Source organism: Rana temporaria, chromosome 1 (genome assembly GCF_905171775.1).
Source record: "Rana temporaria chromosome 1, aRanTem1.1, whole genome shotgun sequence".
In the NCBI taxonomy this organism is placed as follows: domain Eukaryota; kingdom Metazoa; phylum Chordata; class Amphibia; order Anura; family Ranidae; genus Rana; species Rana temporaria.
The window spans coordinates 114,474,150-114,490,991 of NC_053489.1; positions in this window are offsets into that span (position 1 = coordinate 114,474,150).

The window sequence follows — 16,842 nt, forward strand, 5'->3', positions numbered from 1 at the left end:
ATGGCTGCTCAGTACTGTCACGTACCTGGTACAGAGCAGAGCCTGGCGTGCAGGGAATGTCAACTCTTGCTCCTCTGACTCCGGAACCCCTGGTAGAGCAGACAGGGAGCGCTAGAGTTCAGAGTCGCACAAGCGCCAGGTATGGTGCTGTGCAGGTCTGCGGTGGTCTCCTGAAGACTCCGAAGATGCTGTGCAGGAACTGCGGAGATGCTGGAGGGTAAGACAGCAGACAACAGAAGCTTGATGCAGATGGCTGGAACAGGCAACAGGTGGGAGGTGTACTGTAGTACAGACGCTGGCAGAGTCAGGCAGGCCGGGTCAAACACAGGCGGGCGGATCAGGTACAGAGGGGAAACCAAAGCAGAGTCGTAAGTTCAAGCCGGATCAGTAACAGGTGGGCAGCAGACCGTTTGGAAGGAGGAGACGGGAGCGAAGTCAGACAAGCCGGAGGTCAGGGCAGGCGGAGAACAGCAGGGTCAATGGTAAGCCAAGGTCACAGGAACAGGAGCCAATCAGGTAACAGGTATCAGGTAGGGTAAACAGGAACGCTGTTGACTGAGCAGCAAGAGGCTATGGGATGAGCCCCATTAAATAGCCTAACTGGCGCCAAAATGGCGACATCACGTGCCCGCGTGCCGCTACCGCTATTGCGCGTCGGTGCGCCATTAGCGCCACCTAGTGGCCTACCAAGTCCATGACAAGTCTAGAGCACTGGGCTGACTTTTCATTGGGGTGCAGCCTATATGCTAAAGACGGTTTGCACTTGAATGGAAGGGGGTCTGCTGTGCTGGGGGAGAGGTTTATGGGAATGCTGGAGGAGTATTTAAACTAGGATTGAGGGGGGAGGGTGAATTAGAATTACATCGAGCAGACAGGTCAGTTAGTGGTCAGACATTAATGGAGAGTGGAATGGGGATAGATGGGGGGAGGGTTATGGCAGGTGACAAGAAAGTTCCCATGTTGCAAACAGCCATTAGAAATAATAGTGCCATTTGTACTACTATAAATTATATGAAAAACACCAGAGAAAAATGTAACAATACATTTAAGTGTTTGTTCACCAATGCCAGAAGTCTGCCAAGCAAAACAGGTGAGCTGGAAGCTCTGATGCATGAGGAGAGCTATGATGTAATCGGTATTGCTGAAACTTGGCTTCAATCCTCACATGACTGGGCTATTAATATTCCTGGCTATGCTCTCTTTCGGAAAGACAGGGTAAAAAGGAAAGGTGGAGGGGTCTGTCTCTATGTGAGAAGTGACCTCAAAGCAAGCGTGAAAGAGAACCTGGTTGATGGAGAGTGTGATGAGGCTGAAGCATTATGGGTGGAACTGCATACAGATGTGCGTAGTTCAAAATTAATCATTGGAGTTTGTTATAAACCACCCAATGTTAATGAGGAGGTGGAGACTCAGCTCCTTGCAGAGATGGAAAGGGCTGCAAGGTCTGGGACGGTGATAATAATGGGGGATTTTAACTACCCAGAAATTGACTGGATTAATGGCACTTCTGGGACAGTTAAAGGACAAAAATTTAAAAACCTATTGCAGGACAATTTTATGGTGCAGTTTATTGAGGCCCCAACTAGGAATGATGCCCTGTTGGACCTGATAATTTCAAACCATGCAGAGCTTATTACTAATGTTCAGATAAAGGAACACCTGGGTAGCAGTGATCATAACATGATTTCATTTGATGTTAACTATAAGCAAGAAATACATACAGGAAATATTAAAACACTAAATTTTAAGAGAGCAAATTTTCCAAGGATGAGGGCTGCTCTCCAGGACTTGGACTGGGAGGGACTATTGGCACAGATGAACACAGAACAGAAATGGGAATTCTTCAAAAAGACTGTGTGGAACCTCACTGCAAAGTATGTTCCCATGGGCAATAAGTTTAAAAGGCTAAAAATAAAACCTATGTGGCTCACGGTCAAAGTTAAAAAAGCTATAAACAATAAGAAAGTAGCTTTTAAAAAATATAAAAATGAAGGAACACTAGTGTTGTTTAAATGTTACAAAGAATATAACAGGATATGCAAAAAGGAAATCAAGGATGCAAAAATTCAAAACGAACGACAGATTGCAAAAGATAGTAGGACAAACCCCAAAAAATTCTTTAAATATATTAATAGTAAAAAGGTGAAGTCTGAGCATGTAGGCCCCTTACAAAATAATCTAGAGTGGGTGACTGGGGACAAAGAGAAGGCAAATTTACTAAATGTTTTCTTCAGCTCTGTGTATACAATGGAGCATGGGGGAGCTCATGTCCAAAATGGGGGTGGGAGTGACACAGCCCCAAATCCACAATGGCTCAAAAGTGATATGGTCCAGAAATATTTAGACAGAATAAAGGTGGATAAAGCACCTGGACCTGATGGCATCCATCCACGGATCCTAGGTGAGTTGAGCTCTGTCATTTCAAAGCCACTGTATCTAATATTTAGGGACTCATTAAAGACAGGAATAGTACCACTGGATTGGCGCAGGGCCAATGTGGTGCCCATATTTAAAAAGGGAACAAAGTCTTTACCAAGTAACTATAGACCTGTTAGTTTAACTTCTATAGTTGGGAAGATACTGGAACGTTTAATAAAAGACCACATGGATGAGTTCTTGCAGGAAAAAAACTATTTAAGCAGCAGACAACATGGATTCATGAAAGACAGAAGTTGTCAGACAAACCTGATTTCCTTTTATGAAGAGGTAAGTAAAACCCTGGACAGAGGCGTGGCTGTGGACGTGATATATTTGGATTTTGCAAAAGCGTTCGATACAGTTCCGCACACACGGCTCATGTGTAAGGTAAGGTCTACAGGATTGGATATATCAGTTTGTAAATGGATAGAAAACTGGCTGAAAGACAGAATTCAGAGAGTCGTGGTTAATGATTCTTACTCTGAATGGTCCAATGTTATGAGTGGTGTACCCCAAGGTTCAGTGCTGGGACCCTTACTTTTCAATATATTTATAAATGATATTGGGTCTGAGATCAAAAGTAACATTTCTGTCTTTGCAGATGACACCAAGCTATGCAGTGGAATAACGTCCTTGCAGGATGTCGCCAATTTACAAGCCGACCTCAATGCTCTGTCTAATTGGGCGACTAAGTGGCAGATGAGGTTTAATGTAGATAAATGTAAAGTTATGCACTTGGGGGCTAAGAATATGCATGCATCATACATACTAGGGGGAGTACAACTGGGGGGGTCTGTAGTGGAGAAGGATCTGGGGGTTTTAGTTGATCATAAGCTCAATAATGGCATGCAATGCCAAGCTGCGGTTTCCAAAGCGAGCAAAGTCCTTTCTTGTATTAAGAGAGGTATGGACTCCAGAGACAGAGATATAATTTTGCCCCTGTACAAATCATTAGTAAGACCTCATCTGGAATATGCAGTTCAGTTTTGGGCACCAGTTCTCAAAAAGGATATAGGAGAACTGGAGAAAGTGCAGAGAAGAGCAACCAAACTGATAAGAGGCATGGAGGAGCTCAGCTATGAGGAAAGATTAGAGGAACTAAATTTATTCACTCTTGAGAAGAGGAGAATAAGGGGGGATATGATCAACATGTACAAATATATAAGAGGTCCATACAGTGAACTTGGTGTTGAGTTATTCACTTTACGGTCATCACTGAGGACAAGGGGGCACTCTTTACGTCTAGAGGAAAAGAGATTTCACCTCCAAATACGGAAAGGTTTTTTCACAGTAAGAGCTGTGAAAATGTGGAACAGACTCCCTCCAGAGGTGGTTCTGGCCAGCTCAGTAGATTGCTTTAAGAAAGGCCTGGATTCTTTCCTAAATGTACAGAATATAACTGAGTACTAAGATTTGTAGGTATAGTTGATCCAGGGTAAATCCGATTGCCTCTCGGGGGATCAGGAAGGAATTTTTTTCCCTGCTGTAGCAAATTGGATCATGCTCCGCTGGGGTTTTTTGCCTTCCTCTGGATCAACTGTGGGTATGGAGTTGGGTGTATGGGATTTTACTGTGTTTTTTTTTTTTTTTTTTGTGGTTGAACTGGATGGACTTGTGTCTTTTTTCAACCTGACTAACTATGTAACAAGGATGTCAATAGACGTCCAGTCAGGATTTCAGAACCACTTCCTGGACGTCAATTTACTATTGACCGGGCGGGAAGTGGTTAAGTTAGGATACTTTAATGTTTGCTTTTTGTGTTATATGCCAGTGGAATATTGCTGAAAATATCCGACTGTTAAAAGGCTTTTTTCTTCTGTATAAGCTATTATGCCATTGCAATTAAGATCAAGATATCTATTGCTTTGTAAGCATTTGGAGGTGAACCCGAATGTGGTTTTCATATGCAGCAGTGAAAATTATTCATTCTGCTGTTTGATCATTCATCTTTCTCCCACTAGTTTTTTTATAACTAGGCATCCCGGTTGTATTTGCTCCTTCTATGACACACCAGTGCTCCGCAGTGCGGCACAAACTAGTCTTTTTCATTTGATTTAAACTGTACCTCTATCCAGGTGCCAGTAATGTACTTGGCTTCAAAAGTCTCCTGAAGAAGCCACTTTGTCTTGGTGAAACATGTAGAGCGGGAACCAATGTACTTACATGACGACTGTATGGAATTGCTGTTTTGATTTTGTAAAATATTACTGTTCTTGCTCTTTCAATATACAGTAAAACCTTGGACTGCAAGCATAATTCATTCTAAAGCACTTGTTTATCAAAGTGAATTTGCCCATAAGAAATAATGGAAACTCAGATGATTTGTTCCACAACCATTTATGTATATATCTTTCAGTTTATAGTCCATATAAAATGATTCTAGCAATGTGACAGGTTGTTTAACCATACAATGTCCTAATGGCATCCTCCACAAGGGGATTAGAAGAAAAATCCTGCAGGAAATTCAGAGCATAAAAGAGAAGAGAGGTGCCTCTAAGTGTAGCAATGCGGTTACATTTAGTGAAGGAGGATGGTCTATGTGGTCTGTGTTTACCCTGAATTCCTCCATACTTAGATGTGCCTGTTTATATCATCAAACATGTTAGTTGCTAAATGTTGTTCCTTCATTAAATGTAACCATATTGCTACGGTTAGAGGTGATCCTCTTTTCTTGTATACTGTTGTGACGTTAAACTACTTTAATATCAAGACATTGCCTATATATCAAGTCAACATGTATTCAAAAATGTTGCTTGTCTTGCAAAACGCTCTCAAACCAAGTTACTCTCAAACCAAGGTTTTACTGTAATGATTTTATTAATGTATCAATAAAAATACTTGATTTTACCTATGTGGTATTAATATTCTTGACACCATAAAATCTATTTTTCATACCTATCAAAAATGTCCTAATTAATTGGGATTTGTACAAAAAAAAAAAAAAGTGTACAAAACCCCCATTTCTAAAAGTAAAAATGCTCTTACAATATCAAAATATGCAAAGGGCATGAACATACAGCTCTCTTTATATTAAACCAACTCAGAACCGAGTCCAAGATGACCCCTGCGGTCCAACTGCATTATGACATCACATAAATCTGCCCACGGGGGAAATGTACAGTATATCACACAAAGCATCAAAAATAACATTTTATATAGCTTTGTGTATACATTATTGACATAACATATGGTGTTTTAGGGCCAGATTCACAAATGAGATATGAGAAATGAGATATGACGGCGTTTCTCCTGATACGCCGTCGTATCTCTGTTTCTATCTATGCGACTGATTCATAGAATCAGTTACGCATAGATAGCCAGAAGATCCGACAGGTGTAATTGTTTTACACTGTCGGATCTTAGGATGCAGTACCGCGGCCGCCGCTGGGGGGAGTTTGCGTCGTAAACCAGCGTCGGGTATGCAAATTAGCAGTTACGGCGGATCCACAACGGTTTTTCGCGTTCGCTACGTCGCCGCTAGTCAAGTTTCCCGTCGCAAAGTTACACTTTTTTTTTGGTGCCTTAACTTTAGTCAGCAAGTGTATTGCTGTCTAAAGTATGGCCGTCGTTCCCGCCGTCAAAATTTAAAAATCAACGTCGTTTGCGTAAGCCGTCCGGGAATACGGAAGTACGCTACGCGCGTCGCCATTCAAAAAAATGACGTCACGGCGCGCAAAGCACGGCAGGAGTTAGGAAACGGAGCATGCGCAGTAGGTCTGGCGCGGGAGCGCGCCTAATTTAAATGGCACACACCCATTTGAATTGGCCCGCCTTGCGCCGGAGGCCGCGGGCGTAGTTTTCATCGCAAGTGCTTGGTGAATCAGGCACTTGCGATGAAAAATTGCGGCAGTGTAACTTATCTAGGATAAGTTACACCGCCGCGATTCTACGTGAATCTGGCCCTTGGTTTTCAAATGCGTGTATGGTAAACACTTATTTTTTCTTATTTTTTTTATGAGGATTTTTTTTTGTAAACGCATCTGGATTTTAATATTTTCACATGTGTATATGAGTGTTTCACTATTTTTGTTGTTTAACAATTTTCAACATTTATAACAGATCTTGAAGGGAATGTTGTTAAACCAAAACTGGGGTTACCCTTTAAAACCCATTTGACATTTTGTTAAACATGCAGGTTGAATTGTGCTAAGGAAGCAGGGTGTTGTGGACTGATGTTTGGCATCAATGCCATTCTTTGCATCATTTAAGATTGGCCAGGGCAAGAGAAGGGTTGATGTAAAACAGGGATCCTCAAACTACGGCCCTCCAGCTGTTGCGGAACTACACATCCCATGAGGCATTGTAAAACTCTGACTAGGCATGATGGGAAATGTAGTTCCTAAACAACTGGAGGGCCATAGTTTGAAGACCCCTGATGTAAAATAAGACCCAGTGTGCTGTAACTATCTAGAAGACATCCGAAAAGGATAAGTATACAGAAGGCATCTGATCAATATTCTCAGTCATACATATTTGGAAAATCTGACTCTATTCTACTAATCCAATTTGCTAATTTGTAATCATCTACATTTGTTTGTTTCCTGGATATTAAACTCTGGCTTTTTCAGGTAATGAAGCAGATTAGTGAAACATTGTTAGCATTGGCTGTAAGCATATGATTGCAGTACGGGAACATTGCACAACACTTTTCATTTATTTTCACCAAGTCTAAGCAGAACTAGGCTGAGATAACGATATATTTGGCATCTCTTGTATGTTTAAAGTCACTCAACAGCCAGAATAAACCTCTATTATATCTAATCCACAGTAAAAGGTTTAAATGAACAACAGTGATAAACATCTCACTGACAGAGAACTAGACTGTGCAATTAAATATTTTAAGTGCTTTGTTTGATTTTCTGTCAGGAGCAGAGGTATAGTGCGGAGAGATACATAGTCAGATCCTTACATCAGGCAAACTCTTTCTCCTCGACGCTGACCATATCTCCCATAGCTTTATGGATTTTAGAGCAGACTGTTTATACTTCAAAATATATTATTATTTCAGTTAAACCTGTATAGTGTATTCATCTAAAAAGTCACTATAAAAGTATAAGTAAAGGTATGCTATACAAGTTCACTTTTCAGTCAAAGCTTTAATTTATTTTATTTTTTTAAGTATTGAAGTATAACCTTCATCAGGCTTTTCTTTTTTTTTTTCTGCTGGCTTTCAAATAGGAGTTTTCTCCATACTTCCTGAATGTGTAAGAATGTGTAAGTAGAGTGGGAAGGGGCTTGAACTGCTGCCCGTTGCCTATATTACCGCTTCTTGTGTGGTCATAGAATGTGACACAAAAGTAGCAGTAATACATGACATAAGTGTTTGAAAAGGGTGTATATATGTCTGCGCTGTGAATTACACTAGTGTTGGGGGGGAGGGGAGGGGGGGAGGGGAAAGGGTGGGGTATTGTGGACCTGGGAGGTGAAAAACTATACAGACAAAAAATAGAAGGGACCTACGTGGCAGTCTCTAGGTGCAGTCCTAACTGGACTGTGTTAAAAGTCTATAGTGGAAATTCTTCAGTGAAAAGCCAAATATATACATACAAAAGAAAATGTAAAATAATAGGAAAAGTCCCGGATTAATCCAAGTAGATACAAAACATTTCCAAGTGGAGTAAATGGAATGGGTGGATGATTGAAAGTGAAATCCAAATGTAAGTGGGTGGAAATGTGCAGTCTGAACAGATCCACAAAAGCATGCAGCCCACACCACAAGTGATCTGGTCAGCTTACCTCCCAGCTGTCACTTAAAACCAAAGACAGTTACCAATGTTCCAGATTCCTGTTGGGTAGGTATCACTCTGTATAATCTCGGTGATTGGTCATACATAAGGGAGAGAAAATATAAGGTGTAACCTGGTCCTCCTGTCACATATAATAAAAAAGGTTGTAGCCAAGGTGGGTAAGTATACACTTACACTACTTACACAACGTGTAAGAAAAGGAAGCCTATCTCCACGAGCGCCGAGCTCGTCTCTCTAACTTCTCTCCGTCTCAGCCTCTTAGTCCCTCAGTGTCCTCCAAGCCGATTACTCGTGGTGAAATGGAAGAAACCGGGGTAGGGAGAAGTGAGAGAGGGGGGGGCACATCGCGTAAATGGTACAAAAAGGAGTCAATGAAAGCACAAAAAAACGGTAAAAACTCACATGGAGCAGTGAGGAAAGTCACGTGATGTGACGAACACGCGTCGGGACACCAGAGCACCAATCAGGAGCAGCACCAGACGGACGGCAGACGAGCGCGGCGCTCGTGGATTTGCGATCGTTTCCTCACTGCTCCATGTGAGTTTTTACAGTTTTTTTGTGCTTTCATTGACTCCTTTTTGTACCATTTACGCGATGTGCCCCCCCCTCTCTCACTTCTCCCTACCCCGGTTTCTTCCATTTCACCACGAGTAATCGGCTTGGAGGACACTGAGGGACTAAGAGGCTGAGACGGAGAGAAGTTAGAGAGACGAGCTCGGCGCTCGTGGAGATAGGCTTCCTTTTCTTACACGTTGTGTAAGTAGTGTAAGTGTATACTTACCCACCTTGGCTACAACCTTTTTTATTATATGTGACAGGAGGACCAGGTTACACCTTATATTTTCTCTCCCTTATGTATGACCAATCACCGAGATTATACAGAGTGATACCTACCCAACAGGAATCTGGAACATTGGTAACTGTCTTTGGTTTTAAGTGACAGCTGGGAGGTAAGCTGACCAGATCACTTGTGGTGTGGGCTGCATGCTTTTGTGGATCTGTTCAGACTGTACATTTCCACCCACTTACATTTGGATTTTATTTTCACTTTCAATCATCCACCCATTCCATTTACTCCACTTGGAAATGTTTTGTATCTACTTGGATTAATCCGGGACTTTTCCTATTATTTTACATTTTCTTTTTTATGTATATATTTGGCTTTTCACTGAAGAATTTCCACTATAGACTTTTAACAAAGTCCAGTTAGGACTGCACCTAGAGACTGCCACGTAGGTCCCTTCTATTTTTTGTCTGTATAGTTTTTCACCTCCCAGGTCCACAATACCCCACCCTTTCCCCTCCCCCCCCTCCCCTCCCCCCCAACACTAGTGTAATTCACAGCGCAGACATATATACACCCTTTTCAAACACTTTCACTGTCTGTATTGGACAGATTTTCTTTGTTTGCTGCAGTGTCCACTTTCACCCACTGGCCCCCCATCACCTCCCTCCCTTTCCCATCTATCCAACACAGCGCAGGAGGTTCACCTAGTTTAATACATGACATAAGTTCAGTAGCTCTATGTAATGCATTATATTATCCGGTTCCTTACCGAGTCATTGTAAAATGATGTCGGCAGGAACCTTTCCCCCCTCCGGGTGGACTTCATAAGACATCCTGGGTTTCCCAGCTATCTAGGGGGCGCGCCCGCCGCATCGCTCGGGACCCAGTGTGCATGCCTGGTGGCCGTGATGTCCACCGGGCACCTGCGTTTGCCCGTAATCACGGCAGGACCATGGATCTGTGTGTGTAAACACACAGATCCATGTCCTGTCAGAGGAGAGGAGACCAATGTGTGTTCCCCTCCCCCTACAGTTAGAATCACTCCCTAGGGAACATATTTAACCCTTGATCGCTCCCTAGTGTTAACCCCTTCCCTACCAGTCACATTTACACAGTAATCAGTGCAGTTCTATAGCACTAATCGCTGTATAAGTGTGAATGGTCCAAAAAACGTGTCAGATCACCGCCATTACTAGTAAAAAAAATAAAATAAAATGCCATAAATCTATCCCCTATTTTGTAGACGCTATTAACTTTTGTGCAAACCAATCACTATACGCTTATTGCGATTTTTTTTTACCAAAAATATGTAGAAGAATACATATCGGCCTAAACTAAAAATGTTTTAAAAAAAAAATGATATATATTAACTTCCCTGGCAGTATGATTCTGTCTGGAATTACGTACCAAAAGCGGTACAATTATTTTGCAAGGAAATTTGGCGTTTTATACTGTAGGCCTGTAATTTTTATGAATAACTCACTTTAATCTGACCAAACAAGAGTCTTGTAGGCATCCCGGGTATGATTTTTTTTTTAAAACAAAAATTATAAATTATAATATAATAAATAATTATAAATAATTATAACACATAATAATATAATTCTAATAAAAATTATTCAATAATGTAATCAACTCAAAATCACTGAAATTTGTTCAGTTGCAGAAATGTCGCTGTCATTATTTTAATTTTTTTATGACGTATTTCCCCACAAATCGCTATCGCACAATTCTGCAAGTGATTATAATTTATTATCGCTGTTTTCTAGCTGATCTAAAACCATTTTTGACATAAAGGGACACGTTTGGACAATCTACAGTTTGCAGGCAGAAAGAACAGTTTTTTATTATATAAAAGTACATGTAGGGCACTGGGCAGACCACTAGGGACAAGGGGGGTGTGTATTGTTTACATACAGTGCTGTAATCTATAAGATTACAGTATACTGTATGTAATGTGTTTGTTTACTTTTTTGAATTTGGCGCCGTTCTCCGCCCCCGTGCGTCGTAACGTCGCAGGGAACGGAGATTGGCGGCAAACGGGGAGACTGTGAATCGAGCGAGGAGGACCCGCTCGCTCACACAGCGGGGAGGCATCGCAGGATCCAGGGACAAGGTAAGTAATTCCCTGTCTGTGGATGCTGCGAGCAGGTAAGCCGCGCCGCTGCACACTCGGCACATCCACCCCGAGCGTGACTCGGGGATACCGTTCTTAGCATAAAAAATCCACCCCGAGTCACGCTCGGGTTTACCGCTAAGGGGGTTAAATCAAAAAGTAAAAAATATTGGGTTTTTTTCAAAATTTACGCTCTTTTTTTGTTTATATAAAAACCGCAGACGTAATCAAATACCACCAAACGAAAGCTCTATTTGTGGAGAAAAAAAACAAAGATTTAAATTTGGGTACAGTGTTGCATGACCGCGCAATTGTCATTCAAAGTGCGACAGCGCTGAAAACTAAAAAATGGTCTGGGCAGGAAGGGGGTGAAAATGCCCTGTATTGAAGTGGTTAAAAAACGAAATGTGAAGTGTTGGCTTTCCTCATTATGTTCCACTTTAACTTCACAGCTTTCTAATGTTAAAAATAATACTTTCAAAATGTATCCTCACAGGGTGATACTGTGAATGCACAGATACACAGATAATAGTGTGCCAACGTCCCGGCAATGTATGTAGGAAAAAGTTGGAACTAAAAAAGTTGGACATAATGGGCACATGAGTAAACCATATATAAAATAATTAAAGTTTTTAATGGAGTAACATTAAAATGATTATACACAAACAAATGTAAAATACAAGGTAAATGACCCCATAAACTCTGATAACACCTCCAAATTGTACAACTATTTAATAAACCCATGTGGTGCAGTGATTAAATACACAGTAGCAGCAACCAGGTGGGAATGTCGACATGGAATGATTGAATCAGAATATGAGGCCGTACAATGATTCGCTCTACATGTTACGCGTATGAGTACGCTTCTTCTGGAGCATATAGATCTAGTAAATATATGAGAAAAACATCACATGAATATACAATTAACATCCATAAAATAAAATAAATCTTAAATGAGTACAAAAGAAATTCTAGTGAGGCCCAAAAACGACAGCAACCAATCCACATGACCACCAGGGGGCAAGAAGCAGAGTCCCTCAGTTGGGCCGCATCTATATGTAGAAAAAGATTTTATGTACATAAAGATATCCATCTGGGGTTGCAATAGAATATAGCAAAGTTCATTAATATATATTACAGATTTATAAATCGTACTTACATAGAAAGCAGATTGTCAAAGCAATACTGCCAGAGTACTGTGCATTTAATCACCGCACCATTTGTGTTTATTAAATAGTTGTACAATTTGGAGGTGTTAAGAGTTTATGGGGTCATTTACCTTGTATTTTACATTTGTTTATGTATAATCTTTTTAATGTTACTCATTTAAAAACTTTAATTATTTTATATATGGTTTACTCTTGTGCCTATAAAGTCCACTTTCCTAGTTCCAACTTTGTCCTTTCTAATGTTAAAATTGGAGACTGTATCATAACGGTTCATACTGCAGATATATCCCCTATCCTATTTCTTAAGTTTTTCATAAGCACTCTATAAAATTGTTTATGTATTATACACTTTATGCGCACCAAGTACACACAAGTGCGCTCTAAGAATGTTGGAGAAAATATTGGTCTGTGGTTTTTTTTTTCTTGAAAGTGCAATTTACTAGAATGTATCGTATTATATAACATGTAAAACACTTGCGACATTATTAACTCAATGCAGCTGCTATTTCAAATCATTAGATTTGTGCATACCTCAAAACAGGGCCATGTGATTAATCCCTGTGTGCAAATAGCACTTTCAATGTTAAACTTTAAATAACGTGCACATATTTAATACTCCAATTAAGTCATAAACCAATAATCATTAATCACATAACAAATGAAAAAAGTATAAGAAAAAAAAAGTGCTCAGTCCCAAAGCAATATGTGATGTGCTATAAGCAAGTCCTCATGTAATAAAGTGTCTTGTGCTCACTTCAATTGTAATTGTCACTCCAGTGCAACCAATGCACCACTTGTGACATACAGGTCCCCACTCACTAGATGGAGTTGACCCTCTTGTATAACAAAGAGGAGTCAAAGATCGCTTTGGTGGTCTCTCCTGGATCGTGGGTATTCTCAGGCTGCTCTTCAGTATTCTCTCGGCACAGCGGTGTCACCAGTGTCTCCAATGGCAGAGTTAGTTGGTTGTGGAGAAAAAAGAGAAGGACAGGCCTCTCATAGTTTAAAACAGTTTCCAGTTTATTTAAAAATTAATCTGTAGCTGTTGTACATTCGACTAAAATTAAAAACATGGGCATTTAACTAGTGCAACGAGTCGCGGGTCACTAAACTCAAGCATGCATTCCAGCTGCATGCGAGTCTACGCACCGTGCGTTCCAACTTCTACGTAACATCTTCCGAAGTCGGAAGTCGCGGTGCGTGCCCCAAGCTTTTATCCCATCTCCTTCATTACAAAATTGCCGCCCCTTTATCTCCATAGATATAATTGTGCATATCATATGGCAAATCGCTGGTCTTGTTTTTGTTTTTCATCCTTATATTAGGATATTATGTTTTTTATTTTTTTTCTCTCTGAAGCAGGGATGTACAAACATATAATGAATAGTGTAATACAGTAGAGGTGCTTATTGGACGTGCATCCCTTGTATATGTTCATATATAGATGAGATGGGGCCATCTAGTGTGTAAAAAGTGTATTGCATGCATCTTTTTAAAACTTTTGCAATACCAATCTCTACCCATATAAATGAGCATTTTATGTAATTACCTGCTATGTATGTACTATTGGGTACCCCAAAAAATGTTAGCTAATTGTAAATAAATATTTATTATTAAATATTTGCACATTATTTAAAGTTTAACATTGCAAGCGCTATTTGCTGGCCTTTTTTAATGTATACATATTGCACTTGGACTTCAGTACTATGCCAGTAGAAAATCTGTATTAGCACAGTCTACTAAGGCTTTTTGCTCATATACAGGATTATGGTCTGGTGTACTTTAAAGAAAGAAAGAAAAAAAGAAACAAATAATGACTTGTTAACAGGATAGAGTTTCTACCTTTCAAATAACAGACTGTTATCTATTTAAAAAAAAAAGACACAAGTCCACCCAGTTCAACCAAAAAAAATCATACAGTTTAATATACACAATCCTTTACCCACAGTTGATTCAGAGGAAGGCAAAAACAGGATGCGTGTTTATTTTGATATCACTGCTCTGGGAGTGGTAAAATGTTTTATTCTCACAGACCAATGGCATCTATGTTATTATAATACTGGGTCTAAATCTAAAATACTTATTGTTAAATCATGAATAGATTTAAATCAATGTGTTTGCCCTCTCACAACGTATTGACTCGAGTATACGCCTAGGGTGAGAATGCAGCAGCTACTGTAAGAGGAAAAGAGGGTCAACAATGCCCATTTGCAGCTTCACTGTGCCCATTGCAACCTCACTGTGCCCAACATCACTGTGCCCATTGCAACCTCACTGTGCCCATTGCAACCTCACTGTGCCCAACATCACTGTGCCCATTGCAGCATCACTGTGCCCATTACAACATCACTGTGCCCATTGCAACCTCACTGTGCCCATTGCAACCTCACAATAAGCACCACTCACCTGGAGGATGAAAGAAGCATCCGTAGGCCTGAGTGCAGAAGCCAAGAAAGTAGGGATGCAGCGCTGGTGGAGAGGCCGGGAGTACCAAGATGGCCGCCGGAGCCCGGGACTAGGCCGAAGCTGCAGTCTGGATTTGGGGCACCGCTCCATTCAGACCCCTGCCTTGTCGGAAGCCCGTGGAGCAGGATCGGGAGCCAGACACCAGGGAGGCCAGGATACAGTGCTGGTGAAGAGGCCGGAAGGAACAAGATCGCTGCCGCATCCGAAGACTAGGCTGAAGCAGCGGCCTATAGTAGTGGCTGCCGCCGTGCAGAGGAGCGTCACACTGTTCAGGTAGACTGACTCGAGTATAAGCCAAGGGGGGGCATTTTCACCCTAAAAAAAGGCTTATACTTGAGTATATACAGTAATTACAAAATCATTCAGTATTTTTCTAAATCCCTTTCTTGCTATTCTTTGATAATATCCTTCTTCTGGAGCAAAAAATACTGAGAATAATTAAATTCCTCTGGAAAAATAAGATAGTAAGAATTCCTTTCTTGTAAAACAATAAAATACTGTGAACAACTCCTCTTTAAACCTAACTATGATAAAACAGGCCTAGAACTTGACCTTTTTTCGACAGATTTGGCTGAGAAAACTCTTTGCAAATCTTTTGCATCATTACTATCTCCCCTAATGGTTGAAGCCTTTAACTCCCTCCTTAATGGTCACTATTTCCATAGAGAATCACTCATCACCTCCATCTTCATGATTCCTAAACCCAATACAGACGACACATCTTGGACTAATTATAGACCAATATCCATCCTTAATATTGATATCAAGATTCTAGGCAAAATTCTCTCTTGCGGACTTAACTCCATTATTGGCTCCCTAATACATAAAGACCAGACTGGATTCATCCTCTTAAGACAAGCAGGTGACAATATACGTAGAGTTACACTCCTAACTCATGTAGCTCATTAACTCCATTATTGGCTTCCTAATACATAAAGACCAGACTGGATTCATCCTCTTAAGACAAGCAGGTGACAATATACGTAGAGTTACACTCCTAACTCATGTAGCTCATTCCCGCTGTATCAGGGGCGGATCCAGGGGGCAGCGGGGCAATTGCTCCCCCCCAAGAAAATAGTGAGTGGACCGGGTGGCCGGCGGGTGAGAGTGCGGGCAGTCAGGTCAGTAGGCAGCCGGCAATCGAGCGGAGCAGGCGAGCAGGTCGGTAGGCAGATGGCAAGTGAGCGGAGCGGGCGAGCAGGCCAGTAATCGGGCTAGCAGGTGAGCAGAGCGGATGGGCAGTCATGCCAGTAAGTGGGTCACTGGGTGAACGGGAAGGCAGTACAGTGAGTGGATGGATGAGGGAGCAGAGAGATGACATCTCTAACTGCCCACCTTCACATGTGCTGAGAAACTGGGGAGAGAAGTATGTTTCTCTGCTGTGAGCCTGTCACTGTTGCAGGATAGTGACAAGCTGCATCTGGTGGCAATTAATATGGCAAGTGACAAGCTGCATCTGGTGGCAATTAATGTGGCAAGTGATAAGCTGCATCTGGTGGCAATTAATGTGGCAAGTGAAAATCCACATCTGGTGGCAATTAACGTGGCAAGTGACAAGCTGCATCTAGTGGCAATTAATGTGGCAAGTGACAAGCTGCATCTGGTGGCAATTAACGTGGCAAGTGACAAGTTGCATCTGGTGGCAATTAACGTAACAAGTGACAAGCTGCACCTAGTGGCAATTAACGTGGTAATTAACATGGCAAGTGACAAGCTACATCTGGTGGCAATTAACGTTACAAATGACAAGCTGCACCTGGTGGCAATTAACGTGGCAAGTGACAAGCTGCATCTGGTGGCAATTAATGTGGCAAGTGACAAGCTGCATCTGGTGACAATTAACGTGGCAAGTGACAATCCACATCTGTGGCAATTAACGTGGCAAGTGACAATCTGCATCTGGTGGCAATTAACATGGCAAGTGACAAGCTGCATTTGGTGGCAATTAACGTGGCAAGGGACAATTCACATCTGTTGGTAATTAACGTGGCAAGTGACAAGCTGCATCTGGTGGCAGGCAATGTGGCAAGATATAATCTACATCTGGTTGCAGGTGATGGTGGCAAGTGACACACTCAGGGCTCCCACTGATTCTGCATTATGGTGAGTTGAACTATTTCATTTTATATTACAATGTAA